This window comes from Platichthys flesus, chromosome 18 (genome assembly GCF_949316205.1).
Source record: "Platichthys flesus chromosome 18, fPlaFle2.1, whole genome shotgun sequence".
Taxonomy (NCBI): domain Eukaryota; kingdom Metazoa; phylum Chordata; class Actinopteri; order Pleuronectiformes; family Pleuronectidae; genus Platichthys; species Platichthys flesus.
The window spans coordinates 6,128,254-6,143,162 of NC_084962.1; positions in this window are offsets into that span (position 1 = coordinate 6,128,254).

Here is a 14,909-nt window from a genome sequence, read left to right on the forward strand (position 1 = left end):
AATGTACCGGTGCATAATTTCCCTCATCTCCATAAAAATGTTTGCATCCATAACTGAGTGGTGCTGAGCCGACTCAGTTCATCTGGCGCGTGGACTACCAAGTTCTCCGAGGCCGTTTTTCAATCTAACAATATAAACGGCTCCACTGTCTCTGACACATTTTTTCTTTGGTATAAAATTCAGCTTCAGATGTTAACACATGAAGCTACACAAAGAGAACCTGGTGCATATTTGTATGCTAATTGGTGATTTCTCCACCGAGCGTCGGGTGCCGTGGAGAGGCTGTTATCACGGGGAAGGTCATTTCTCCACCCGTTGATGTAGAAAATAATTGACACGGACCTAAACAGCATTTCCTGTTTGTCTGCTTTCCCTGATTGAGAGGAAATGTGCTTCTGCAGACAGCCACCTGCATTTTTCAGGCATATATAATATTAATGTTCTGGAGGGGTGAGCTGGATGAGACGCTCAATAGAGAAGACGTTCGTGCATGCACGGCACATAACGGCACAACAGGGATTGGGGCAGAAACCCTCAAAATTACTCCACATTTGCAGGAAGTTCCTAGCTCTGCCTGGCAGTTGTTTTTCCTGATGAAAAAGTTATTTGTGGCTCAAGTAAAAAATGAACCGAGCATTTTTCAATAATTAAAACACCACCTGTCGAGGGAAACTTAGAGCAAATTCCCCAGTAGCCGGCCAGATTAAAGTTTAACTCTCTCCCCTTCACCACATGGAGCATGGTAGCACCTCCATATGTTGAGCCGGTGGGTCAGGGGAGTCACAGTTCCAGGTGGGACGGAGCAGCTGTGACCTTGTGGGAGACTCAGCGTCTGGTAAGGGCCTGTAATGAATGAAGACGCTGATGAATAGTGACGGCGAAAGGCTCCGTGGCTTTCTGTAGGTGACCAGGGGGGAAACTAAAAATGGTTTCTCCTTTTTTTTTATGTTCATGTTCATTACAAGTTCAGAGAGTGCAAGGCTCCAGTCCGGGGACATTTATTGGCACTATTGAAATATCACACCAACCACTCTGGAGAGGTACAAGCTGAGGGAGGAGGAGGATTAATCATTGGGCCAGTCAGGACCAAACTCAAATATCTGTGTACATTTCAACCATTTGGTTCAGTTTCAGTGCTTTTTGTCCTAATGAAAACATGTGAAATGGCTAGAGAGTGGCTGGATAAATACTAGATGATAGCAAAATCCCTGAAATAAAAATAAAAAAGCTGCAAATTTAACTGCTTATAATTTATTTGTGACATATAAACATATAAACAGCCAAGGAAGGCCTTATGTGATGTATTTATGACACCGATTTATATTCTCTGGCACAAATAAATATGGCAGGTGGTTATGACTTGGAAATAAAAACAAATGCAGCATTTACAGGAAAACCCAAATCGTTAAATAAAAACGGGCCAGACTGGTGGAGTTAGTGGTGGAATGTGGAATGGACTCTCTCAGTGACTCATCCACACTGTAAACGCACACTAATTAGTCATGTTAAATTTACTTTGTTTTACTTTTTTTTCATTAGATCAGTGCCATTAGATACATTCTGTTTATGTTTTTTAATTAATTAATTAAATTAAACTCCAAAAAGCAAAACTGTAATCATTTTAACACAGCATAGATAATGAGTCAAATTAAGTGTCCAATGGAAAATTAAACTCAGTTGATGTCTTCTCGGGTTGATGCTGTTTTATCAAACTTTTTTCAGCTTTGCAGAGCAGTCGGCTGATGTATGTGAAGTAAATGCTCTGGGATCCAGTTTCAACATACTTCCATTGTTTCAGAGACTGTTCCACCTGATCATGCAACTCTAATGTTAGAGCAGAGTGAGGACTGTCCTGAGCCATAACGTCTCCTCCGCTCCTGAACTCCTTGCTCTCTGCTGCATTCTTTAGGCTGGAGTCACAAAGACAAAGTTATGGGAAAGTAAAGTGTGGTACTGCAGAGCTTTCAAGAGCAAAACATCGTCTCCCATTTGTATTGGAAAGAGCGCTGAGTGTTTGTTTGTTCCCTGGCAAACAACGCCGGTTGATGTAACACTGGAAAATAGCTCTGGATGTGCACTCAGTCATAGTCAGTCCGAAATTAGAATTCGCTTTTGCTGAGAAATCAGTATATGATGAGTAATTGTTTGGACTTGTGCCGTTATTGTCCCGAAAAGAAGACATTTTAGGGATAATTTATTCCCCTGTCATGACAGCGCTCCCAACATTAGCGATCTCCAAGGACTGTGAACGCTGACTGACAACAAGGGTACACATAATCTGATTAGTGCAATATCTGTGTCGGGCCAACTAAAAATAGTTTGTTATATCACTTCAGTCCCAACAGCCACACACAGGCGGTTAACCAGCTGTCAGCAAATGTTAGGGCGAAAACACACCACCACCAAGCGGGGTACGTCAACACAGCAGCATTGAAGCAACCACCTTAGCGGAGGCTATATGTGCACGTGTTGATGCACTGCTCCTTGACACTTAAAGCCACTGTCCTATTTTCAGCCTCGCCGCTCCGGAAAACACTTTGTCCTGCTATGACGCTTGCAACATGTTTTCATTTCTGCTTTGTACCAGCACCGGCTCGAGCTCTCCTACGTGTGTTCAACTCTGTGTGTAAGCTGCTCCTTCTTGTTGTGAATTGATACATGCTGTAGTCACAGGATTTCACCCAATCCTGAGACAGTGGTTCAGATCCTGGTTTGGTCAATACCTCCCTGCGTAGAGTTTAACTGTGCCCCCCCCCATGTCTCTGTGGGTTTTCTACTACGGTTTCCGACAAGGACATGCATATTGGGGTTAGGTCGATTGGATAATCTTAATTTGTGTTTGTTAGTGTTTGTCTCCGGATGTTGGCGCCGACCCTGGTTCGCGTCCAAATGCCTAAGAATAGGTATTTGGACGCTGAAGGGTGGGAGACATTTGTAGAAATTAAAAATAATAAGTTAAGACTGTTAAGATTTAGTATAGCATTAAGGTGTTATTTCACCCACTGAGTTGAGGCTGAATGGTCTCTTCCTGGAAATTAAAAAAATGCCTTTGAAACACACACCGAGACAGACGTAGTAAACACACACACACACCGACACACATACAGACGTAGTAAACACCGACACACGCAAGTATACATGCCTACCAATTAGCTTGCCAAAGCTAAGTTATCTAGGTTGTCCAGCTGTTAGCGATGACTCCAGCTGCAGCAGACACACTGTAACAATAGAAATGTGGTATGAAGTAGACGGCTACTTGCTTCCAGATGTCTTGCAACTGTCCGGGGATGTGTCCCCCCCCCCACAACCCGCAACTCTCAAAGTTATAGATGATGGATGGATGAATGTGAGCTTTGACAATCTGGTCATTTACCACAATATGATCAAGCTAGTTTTGAATTTAACACTCAACACAACTGCACTTACAATCCTTATTGTTAAATGTATTAAATATGAAACAATTTAACGATGTGCACAAATGCAGAAACATATTTAACTCAAATTTATTTTCACAAAAAGGGAAAACAATTCGAGTTGAAGTTTGACTTTTACTTATATCGTGAAATAAATTTGAGAATCCCCGCTAAGTTGACACTTTATCCTCATGTTGGCTCTACTTCATGTGGAACATTTCTATTACAGCTTCTGTAAGGAAATTAAAGAATGCAAGCGCTTTTCATTTTGTGATGTGCAGTGATTGGTTTCCCTTCTCATTTCGCCTTCAATTCAAATAAACTCTAAACTCCTCACATGGTTTTAATAGAATCATAGAACAGCAGGATCATGTGTGTGGTAACTACAGTAAGTGTTTTAACCACAGGGAAATCATTGCAGTCTAGTTCTGTCCTTGGCTGCAGGTAATAAACAGGATATGTATTACGGCTGCTCCCATTTCTCTCCCGCCACCTTCTGACAACTTCAACCTTTTAGACATGTTGAAAAATCAAGAGCGTCTCATTCCCTCATTCCCTCCCATTCCCACAGTTTCATCCCTGCTCTCAGAGAAAGAACAAATTCTCACAGTCCCAAACAAACATTTCTGTCTAAATTGGGAGCTCATTAGAGTCGCACACATCCAATGAGAGCACAAGAAAAGCGAGACATGGTAAATTGATTCTCTCTGTATCTGGACCATAAAAGCCGAGTGCATTAGCATTAGACAAGATGAATGTTGCATTTGAGATCAGCGCAGGGGTGAGAGTGGTGTTGAATTAAACAGACATGTTTAACAAGCTGTTAACAACTCTCACCATCCCGACTCTCCCTGTTTTTCTTCATCCCCCCTTTTATCGCTGTAAGCGGCGCAGACAAAAGACAGCCGTGGCCTGAACGGGAGCGAGATCCCAGGAGAAGGCGTGGGGAGAGGGGGCCTGCTGTGGCGAGGCGGCGACGGTTCACACAGAGCGACTGAAGAGGAGTCCACCCGAGAAAAAAAGCAGAAGCCCTTTGTCTCACAGCTGGGGAAAGTGCAGCTCCAAGCTGTTTAAATGTTATGGCGAGTAGGAGCGGTTCTTACGAGCCCCGGGTCCGTAGCGCACATTACATGTTAATGACTTGGAACTCAGACAGCAGAGCAGAGGCTCAAACTGCCAATTAAGCATATGCTGCAGACGCCACTGGTGTTCAGACACCACCATCTGATAGCGTTCAGGCTTGGCCTGCAGAGCTGAATTTCTCCATGGGACGTGGAGGCACTCCAATGGTGAGTCATTAGCCACAGACATCCCTAAAAAACCCACTGAGGAGTGTAAGCAGCTGCTGATTGGATATCACTCACTCCGCTCCACTCTGCGCCGACGCTTTCTTGTTTTGTAGGGCGCACCACTGTCTCTCTGTTTCTCGCTCATCTGTTTAGTCTTACACTCGGTGATGATGTTGTTTGTCTGTGAACAAGTAAACAAACTGTACTCCAGCGCCTCAGTACTTCAGTGATTCTGTGCAAGTGCCAAGCAGCTGAGGAATGACTTGCCTTTAAAGTGGCTTTCAGTCTGTGAAGTGTTATTACTGATGTGGAAAGAACTCCTCGGTTATTAAAATACATTAGAATGGAGGCTCTGAAGGGTGGGGTACTTTTGCAAAAATAAGTTGAGACTCATTTCAACACCTGGTTGTAGGCTGTAATAAACCCTGCATTATTAATAGATGCACCTTTTTTCTCTGTAATATTTCAACCCCAACAAATAACCAAAGAACCTTCAATTTTAAATAAAAAGGGATATAAACCAAATCGTAAAACCCCTGCACCAAAGAGCACCTTGTTGAATATTTTTTACACTTAGTTCTCCAAAGGGACATGCTAATGTTTATGCCTTAAAGCAACTGTAAATATTTTTATATTAAATTGGATTAATAAATTAATGTAATTAGAAACTTCAGACAAATTATGAAATTTTTTCGCCGTTTCACTGGTGGTTATGGAAATGCAATACTTGGGACATTTCTAGGTACTCATCATTGTAGCAAAATACCTAGAAATGTCCCGACCAATCAGAATGAGCCAGGCATTTTTAGGCACTTATCATTGAGGCCAAATGTCTAGAAATGTCCCACTCTTTGTGTTAGGGGAATACAATACGTGGGACACTTGTAGGCACTTTACATTAAAGCAAAATGCCTAGAAATGTCCCAGACTAGTGGTTACGGAAGTCCAATACTTGGGGCACTTGTATTCACTTAAAATTATAGCAAAAATGCCTAGAAATGTCCTGACCAATCAGAATGATCTGGACACTTCTAGGCACTTATCATTGAGGCAAAATACCTAGAAATGTCCCACTCTTGGTGTTAGGGAAGTACAATACGTGGGACACTTCTAGTCACTTATGATAGTAGCAAAATGCCTTGAATTGTCCCACACTTGGTGTTAGGGAAGTACAACCGCAGAAGGGGTCCGGATCGGACCCCTTCTGCGGTTATACAAACTACCCCTGTAGTTTGCCTAACAGGTATGTAGAACTCAGCAGGAGATTCTCCTTTCAGACACAACAACAGAGAAATGTCTGGTATGTTCAGACGAGGGTTGACAGGGCATGCAGGAATCAAGATGTATAAATTCCAATGAGGATCTTAGTTTACAGAACATCAACATCACAATCTGTCCATATCACCCAGAGCTCTCTTTGTTGGTGTCCTCTAGATGTATGGCATCGCTATTTATCCTGAGGTGTTTGTAATCTATTTTTTTGTTGTTATTTTATGTCCTTCACATGTCCTGTTGAAAATCTCCTGCTGTTTTCAAACATGGCATCATAGGACATTATCTGGATTTGTTATTGGAGGAGGAACTGCGGAGAATGTCTGCAGTCACTGTCTCAACTCGCTTACATCTCTTGAGCTCGAGATAATCGGAAATTATGCAGAGTTCATTGCCTGTCCGGAGGCAGTTGGTTTGGCCCCTGGTCCCTTCAGCCCTCCCACACAGACTGAAATAATTGTATGACTCAAAATGACACATTCCTTTCTAAGAAGAGAAGTAATTTACAGAGGCTTTACCTTAGAGGCCAGGTGACTAATACCTCCATGATACTAATGTGCCAACTGGCTTTCACAGTCTGACTCAGACTCAGGAGTTGTGCTCCGGCCACCCCTGGTCCTCCGAGAAAATAAATGTGCCAAATAAATATAAGCAAAAGTTCAGTCAGCTATTTGAGTCTCCCAATTCTCATGCACATGCAGTTCCTGATAATTCTCTCTTTCCATCCAATCACAACCTGACGTGCCTGCCTTGAGCCAATCACCTGTAAGCTGTCAAAGTAAAAAAATGCTTTCTCTCTTTCTTCACCTGTCAGTTCAGCACAGCGAACAGAGAGTAACCCACCTCCAACCCCTGCACCAACTCATACTGGCTCGTCTCCCTTCAACCATCCAATCAGAAGCTCTTTGTGAGATGTCCAATCTGCGTCTACCATCCTCACCACCAGTGTCTAGTCTCCGCTGGGGTCTAAACACCAATGTCTATGAATTGAGTTTTATTGTAATTGGCTCATTTTCCTTTGTTTCTTTCTAAGTCTTCACTGACTGATCCGCCTTTCACCCCCTGACTCTGGTGGACCGGGCAACATTCAGACTCTGGGAAGAGGCTCATGCCCCCCCCAGGCCCCCTCTCTAGTTTAAACCAGCCTTGTTTACATTATCGACTAACAGTGTGTGTGATTAAGCTTTTTCTGATGGAAGAAAAAAACTCAAAGTGAAAAGAAATCTCTACACATTGATTTAATTTGAGACCAAGGATAAAACACTAAACAACTGATGGCATAATTCCCCCACTTTGAGTCGATACTCAGCAGAGGCTCCCTCTAGCAGCAGTTACAGACTTTGACTTTATACGTAGCCGTCTGTTTCAGTTTGCTCGTCTGGACACTGCAAATTTCCTTCCAGTTTTCTTTGCCACACTGCTCACGCTCAACCAGGCTGCACAAGGTAAATGGATGAACAGAGGGTTCTTTTTTCATATGCAGCTACAAATTCTGGATTTGATTGAGGTCTGGACTCTTCAGGACAAAACCGGCTTTGCTGCTTTTGAAACCGTTCCTTGTAGTTAGTTTTTTTTTTGTTTATCTTCTCCTGCAAACTTGCAACACACACTTTTTGCGTGCTTTGCTGAATTCTATTGATCTTTTCCTTCTCAAGCCATCAAGGGCCTGCTGCTGGGTGGCTTCCCCACAGCATGGTGCTGCGAGCGTGGGGATGATGGTTTTTTTTTTTTCCTGGCACCCTACAAAGCGAGTATTGTTGTCACGGGATGTTTCATCAGACCATGAAACTCTGTCATTTGAGTTATTTCTTTTCTCTTTGTCACTCTAAAAGCAGTAGCCATTGAAGGCCCCGGGCAACAGTTTTTATACGCACATCCCAGCACCAAAATTTGCCGCTCTTTCGAAGCAGCATAGTTTTTTGTGTGTGTGTTGTTGGCCTCTTTTACACTATGCGATTTGAGACTGATTTGATGTGATTTTCAGCTTAACGGACTGATTTTCAGCTTCCCCGAGCGTTGTTTGTTGCGCAGTGTAAAGGGGAGCGCGAGAAGGGATCGGATGTTTCCAATGGCTGGGTGAATTTTTGACATGTGAGAAATTAGTTCGGCCATCCTCAGAATCTCAGTGTGTTTGTCCAAAATGATAAGACATAATATTAGATAATGTAATTCATGGTTGGCAGCAATTGCACAGTCAGAAAGAATAATGGGCGATAGAGGGGCTCTTACAGTAATCACTATGTAACTAGCGATCAATTTACAAACCATATCAATGTCTTTTAAGCCACCTGCTTGTCAATATAGTGATGCCTCTTTTTGTGGAGACTTCGGCAGCAATATACTACTGTCATGTCGAGTCAGATGATCAGACCGTACGGTGTGAGAACATAAATCGGGAGCTTTGGCTTCGCATCTACTCAATTTACAGTGTCACACAGTGTTCGCCCTACTTTACTGGCGTCCTTCTCACACAGATTCTCTCACCTGCAGATTTACTGCTGTGCTGTATTATTCACAATTTTCTCCAAGTGACCTTTCTTTACTCTGATGTGCAACGTCTATGCAATTTTCACTGATTGGTACTTTTCTGTAAACTTGTAGTGGATTTGTTTGCAGCCTCATAACATAAACGCAGCATTTCATGTGCTTGTTTGGTGGTGTGAAAGCTCTGGCCTGATAACATGGGTGCCTAAATAAAAAACAAGACATTCCTTGACAAAGACGCCACTCAAGCAGCCAGTGTGGCCTGGGCTTTAAATGGTTGCTTCAAGATCTCATGCAGGTGTCATTGGGTACTGGGAGATCTGATAAGGTTAAATGCGATTGAATATGACCGTTATAAATTTAGGCTCATTAAACCATTTAGTGACGCCCTGTGCTCTGTATAGAACATATAATTATTGTTTTATTAAAAAAAATAGGACAAGATGGAGAATATCCCTTAAACAAGTATTCAGCACTATAGATAAGATGCCAACCACCAGTGGATGTAAGGGACATATCTGTAGTTGTTTACATTACTGTTGAATGGTGTTTCGACCTTTAATCCCAAAACACACACTTTTATGGCAGGCCCACCACAGGTTGATCCATATCTTCTTGAGGCCCAGTTGGGCTCTTTGCTCCTGATCCTCCTTATGTTTGTTTTATGCCCTTTGATTCCCAGATCTCTGAGCAGCATGATGCTGGATGTTGCAATAAAGCTCTGTTGGCCAACCTCCATGGGGTGAACTATTGCCCTCCAGCCACATTGTTCTGACTCATATGCCATCTCCGCATACCGCAGCCTGTTCCTCTCATTTGCTTCATCAACCGCATCCTACCAGAATGATCATTAATATTGCCGAGATGGTGAATGAATAAAGTAGAGCTCACTGAATCTCAGTGACAAAGACATGCAGGCAGCGATCCAGCTCTCTGAGGATACTCTAGATCGTTGTTGTACAAGGCATATACCAGGACCTCATATTGTGCTATTGTTGGAAGAACAGTCTCTCCCTGATATGCAAGCAGCTAAATCAACAGTGACAATTCAATTTTCCACCTTCCACGACTGTTCAGCCACTCCTGAGCCCAAACCACACACATCTGCTGATAAGCATCTCCACACACCGAGGAAAGTTGGTGCCAGAAGCAGTTTGCACCGCATCTCTTTGACCTTGGCATGATTGCCTGTGAGGCACTTTAATTTAATCAGCTTCCCCAAGCTTGAAGCTGTGCTCATTGTTAAGGCGAGCGGGACCAGGGTGCACTTTCCTTGCATGTACACATACACATACACATTCACATTCGCACTCACTCTCTCACACACACACACACACAAGAAGGAATACTGCTCCTCATGCCGAGGCAAGGTTAGCAACAAACCAAAGCTCCTGGGACCTGGGTCTCAAATTCACACAAAGGCCAAACAGACAGAGGAGCTTGCCAGGCATCTCCATCAAACAGGCCGTCTCTAATTATGTCATCAATCAGGGACGAGATGACGGGCAGGTACTCAATTAATGGCCATTGGAATGCAGCGCAGGGTCTTTGGGCACGGAGCCATCTCTGTCATCTTAGGCAGGCAACAGGACACACACTTGGAAAATGTATGAGGCTGGGCCGAGGGCAGACACATGCAGCCATTGTACGAGAAACAAAGAATGCTAAGGCTGCATTCTTTCGAATATTAATCTGCTTCTGTGTAATTACATGTCTGCATGATCATACAGCCGAATTTGTTGATTAGTAGCGGGATGGCCTTCGTTTGTTTTCCCTGTGTGCAGTCTTAATGGCTGTGGTGGTGGCTGCTTGTCCACCTGTTCCACATACTGCAGAGGATGAAGAGATAATGTAATGTCACTATTTAATGGAAGTTAGAATTGGCCCAGTGAGGCGGCAAATCCTGTTTTTCATTCAGCACATTGTAGAAAATAATCCTGATGAAGACACGACATGTAGCTGTCCTCCCTGCATTAGTGACTGTCACAACCAGCCAAACTCTAATGACAGAAGGCTAATGCTGAATGCATGCTACCCACACTGTTAACAGAAGGCTACAATGAAAACATAGATTCGACTTGACTGCTCTCAAGCATAGGATGTTAAGCACAAAGAAAATTTTACTTACGAAACCAGAAATAAAAAAATCCTCTCTCATGATGACCTTTGATGAAGATAATTATTATGTAGAACCGCTTTGTGCCATTTAAAGGTACCATCTTTAAATGGCACCTTTAAATGGCGCCATTTAATGCTGGTCAAACTGATTTTGTGTCATTCAAGTCATTGTCTGGCTGAGCTTGCTCATTAGGGAAATAAACAACTCATAGGACTCGGAGACTTTTCAAAATTGATTTAATCAGGTTTCCAACATTTTTGATTACATATTATTTATTTTCAATGCTAAGAAGAATGTATTTATCATTTTACAGCCGTTCTTTTTTTCTAATGATTGTGTATGGAGAAATTGATTTTTGGGTCGTTGAGCTTTATGTGATTTGAAATCCCCGGCTATGATCACTGCACTATTTTAAAGCCTACAATCGCATGACAGAACAAGCATGTGGGTGACACAACTGCAGAGGGCGGTAATGAAAATGCAGGCTCAATATTTCACCCATTGACAGATGGCGTTAATAATGGAACAAAATAGAAAAGTTGTAAGAAGACAAAAAGGAATTTCAACAACACAAGTTTCCAAATATTAGGACAAAAAAAATGTGTCCACAAATATCACACAATGCAACCTTACTGTTAAGTACATAATGCATTCAAATGGGTGCAATATGTTATTCATAATTTTCATGTTTCATCTTCAAAATAAAAGCTGTAGTTAATGAAACTTGTGAAAAATTATCCACTTTTAGATAGGTAATCCTTTTAGCAGTTACTATTTAGCAGTGCAGTACGTGTATGTTAAATAATAGAATCTATCTATAATATTATATAATCTAATAACAATGCGTTAGGGCACCAGATTCAATCATTTGGCATTCCATTGTGTTGGAAAATGTGACACCATTACATGCACTTCTGTAGAATGAGAGAAATTATTTCATTGACAAATTGACAACAGCATTGGACCTTACATGTTATCGTCGTCATTTCATCTCACAAACAGATGTTGAATCTACATCATTTGTGTACCGAGATGCAGAGGTCCGCCATCAGGCCATCGTTTGGAGCGATCTCAAATGGACTTTGATCAGTGATTTGGTTACAGAATGAATCGCACTGGAATTAATGATGTTCGATTACCGAGCTAGCCCACATGCGAGATGCTAACTGCACTCATTAGCCCCTGAACTGGGCAGGCGTGAAATGGGCGCCCACGGTGTGTCAGTGCTAGCGTCTGCCTCAATATGCAGCGCGCAGCATTATCAGCTGCTGTTTAGACAGGGCCAGCTGATATATAGGAGGGCAGAAATGCACTTAAACTGATTCATTTGATTAGTATTGGGTGTGTGCTATTTGTGTGCAGACGACCTGTGCCGTTCTGTGAAGGGTTTGTGCCTGTTTGTGTGTTTGGTGGAGTGTGTGTGTGTATGTGTGTGTTGTTGACTGATCTTCTTGCAGTCAAACCGTGAAAATACCTCCCCAACAAGTGAATTAAGGAGAGGCCAAAACTTATGCTCACACAACAAATTCTATATTTTAGCTGGATCAATACTTTTCTGCAGTGAAAATTCCTTTTTTCCCCTTGAACTTTATATATAATTTACCTTTTGAATTTAAATTACTGCTCACAAAAAACGTGGGGTTATATAGAAGCCAAAGAGTTGCTGTGGCAAAGAGGAGAGATGAAATCAGGATAACTGACTATTGTCCAGTCACATTAATAATTGTTTGTGCACCTTTCAGGCTCAGTGTTGTTCAGATTTTCCACGTAGTTTTTGGAATTTGTTTAATCAGATATTGATTTTTTAATTGAAGCTGAAATAACAAAATTCCCACAGACTTTATAAACCGTGGCTAGTTTTCTAGTAAAATAATGTTAGCGCCATGAGAAGTGAATTAATGTTTCAAACTGACACATTTTTAAACAATACCTCTGTGAACAGGGTCTCAAGGGGGTCATAAAATCTGAGGCTATCTGTATGTTGCTGTCAAAGTAAGTATTCTCACCAGTTTAAATTTAACTTCACTTTTGTTAATTTATTTATATAAAATACAAATTACTGTATTCTGTAAGCTAGAAATGTCACCCCCACTCATCAATAATTTAATATCGGGCAGTGAGCCATGTTTATTTTTCACTACTATTTACCACTTTTCTTTCACTGCATTTTCACAGAGACACACACACAAAAGCACTAGTTCATATACCCAACCTGATAAGAAGCTCTAAAGTCAAATGTTTGCTGCTTATTATTGCCCGATGTAACCAAGCTCGACCTAAACCTTTTGGTCGGAACCCAGTGCAACCCATCTGAAAAACAATCTGCAAAACAATGTTAACACAGTATGCATGTGAATAATGTGGCAACTGTTTGGGGTTTCTCTAAAAACTTAACGTCTTGTCCATATTACGTTATGATTTGGCTCTTTAATTTGGACTGAACAGAATATATTTTCCTTCATTTTGCCAAACACTTTTGTGTTAAGCACTTTGGAAGCTGGTATAGAAGAAGTGCTTTACTAGTAAAGTTATTATATATTACAATGTATGTCATGCAGAGGAGTAGTTTTCACAGCTCAGACTGTTAAACAAATGCCCCACCGTCCCCTGATTGACTCTCCTTCTATTCATCCTTTCGATCGACCTTTGTTACGACAAAACTTCATGACAATGTGAACGTCTTCACGTTTTCCTTTCGCCCTGTGTCAGTCAACAGGTCATAGTTTTGGACCACTTCCATGGATATGCAGAGGGCTGAGTTAACCTTTAATAACAGCCTTATAGTGCAAAGTGTTGACAGGCAGCAAAATCCATGGACTCTAATAACGAATGCACTAAAAGATAGCTGGGTATTCAGGACACACACTAACAGGGACATCATCAGATATTCATAGGAACATAACCGGACTGCAACAACAAAAAGAAAGGTCCCAGTGTTTTGGCCCCCACCCACCCACCTCCTCTTATCACACTCCAGTCTTCACACTGGCCCACATTTGCATATGACCGTACTGCTCCTTAACCATGTTACGAGTAAGAGGGAATCAAGGACAACTAGAGAGGAAACAAGGTAAATACCTTCAAAAAGTGGTGGTGCAAAATTCTTTAACTCCACTGTGATTAATTCAGAGCCATGAATCATACGTCCGCCTGCTCCTCGCTCCTCTCTCTCCCTGACACTCTACTTCTCTGGGGATGCGAGCTCAGCCCGTCTCAATGAGACACGAGGGCAGACACAGATGGGTGAGGTCTTAATATAATGATACAGTCAGGGCCCTGATAAAGATTATCAAAACAGCTGCATTGACATAAAAATACAGGTAATGCACACATTACTGTGTAATAAATAAATGCATCCTTGGATTTCTCAGTTTCATATATTGTCTATCAACGCCTCAATAAAAGCTGGCACCCAAACACATCTTTACTGGTCCAAACAGAGTGTTCTACCGATAACAACAACCAACATGCTGACTCACGGCTAATGTTGATAAAAGGTGGTTAGCAAAATAAGGATGTTGTAAGCCACATTAAAAGCAGTGCCGGATCTAGGACATTAACCTGTAAAGGGGACACAGTTTACAAAAAAGGTTAAATTATATATCCAACATTTATGCACATCTCCTGATTTAGTAAGGTGTACATTTAAATTGCTCCTTATTTACTGTTAACCCTATAGGTCAGAGAAGAGCTAGCTGACTTATCACTGGCAAAAGTTTACAAATACTTGTCGAAGCCAACTGGTTTGTGCAATTTGTTAGCTAGATACTACGACCTATCCAGATAGTAAGAGGAATGTTACAACTAGCTAGCTAGTTGGCAACTACGCCATGTATGCAAACGTTGCTAGCCATACCTGAATTTGAGCATGCAGAATTTGTTAAATTCTAATGTTACCAAGATATATCTGCAAATTGATTTCTCCTCAACTCAATTATTTATTCAGATTGATCACAGGGATCTTACTGGGTTCCTAGACTCAAGCGTAGCCTAGTCTGGTGCCAGCCAGCTCTTTTTTATTCAAATATACTATTTAATCAAGATATTGCGCTCAAAGAAGGAGGAGTTTCAAGATATGATTGGGCAAACCCAGTTAAAAAAATTAAACTATCTACAAGATTTATGAGCCCTTTAGACAAAAAGAGAAAGTTGTGTTGGCCTAAAAGACCCACCGGCCCTTTGGGAAAATGCCAGGTCTGCCAGATGGCCAGTCCAGCCCCAGGCACAGATTGATAATTTGAAATGTTATGAATCTGTGCTGCAGAGGAGATTTCCACCTGGCAGCAACACAATGCACAGAACAATCAGTTTCACTTCATGACTTGACTAGCA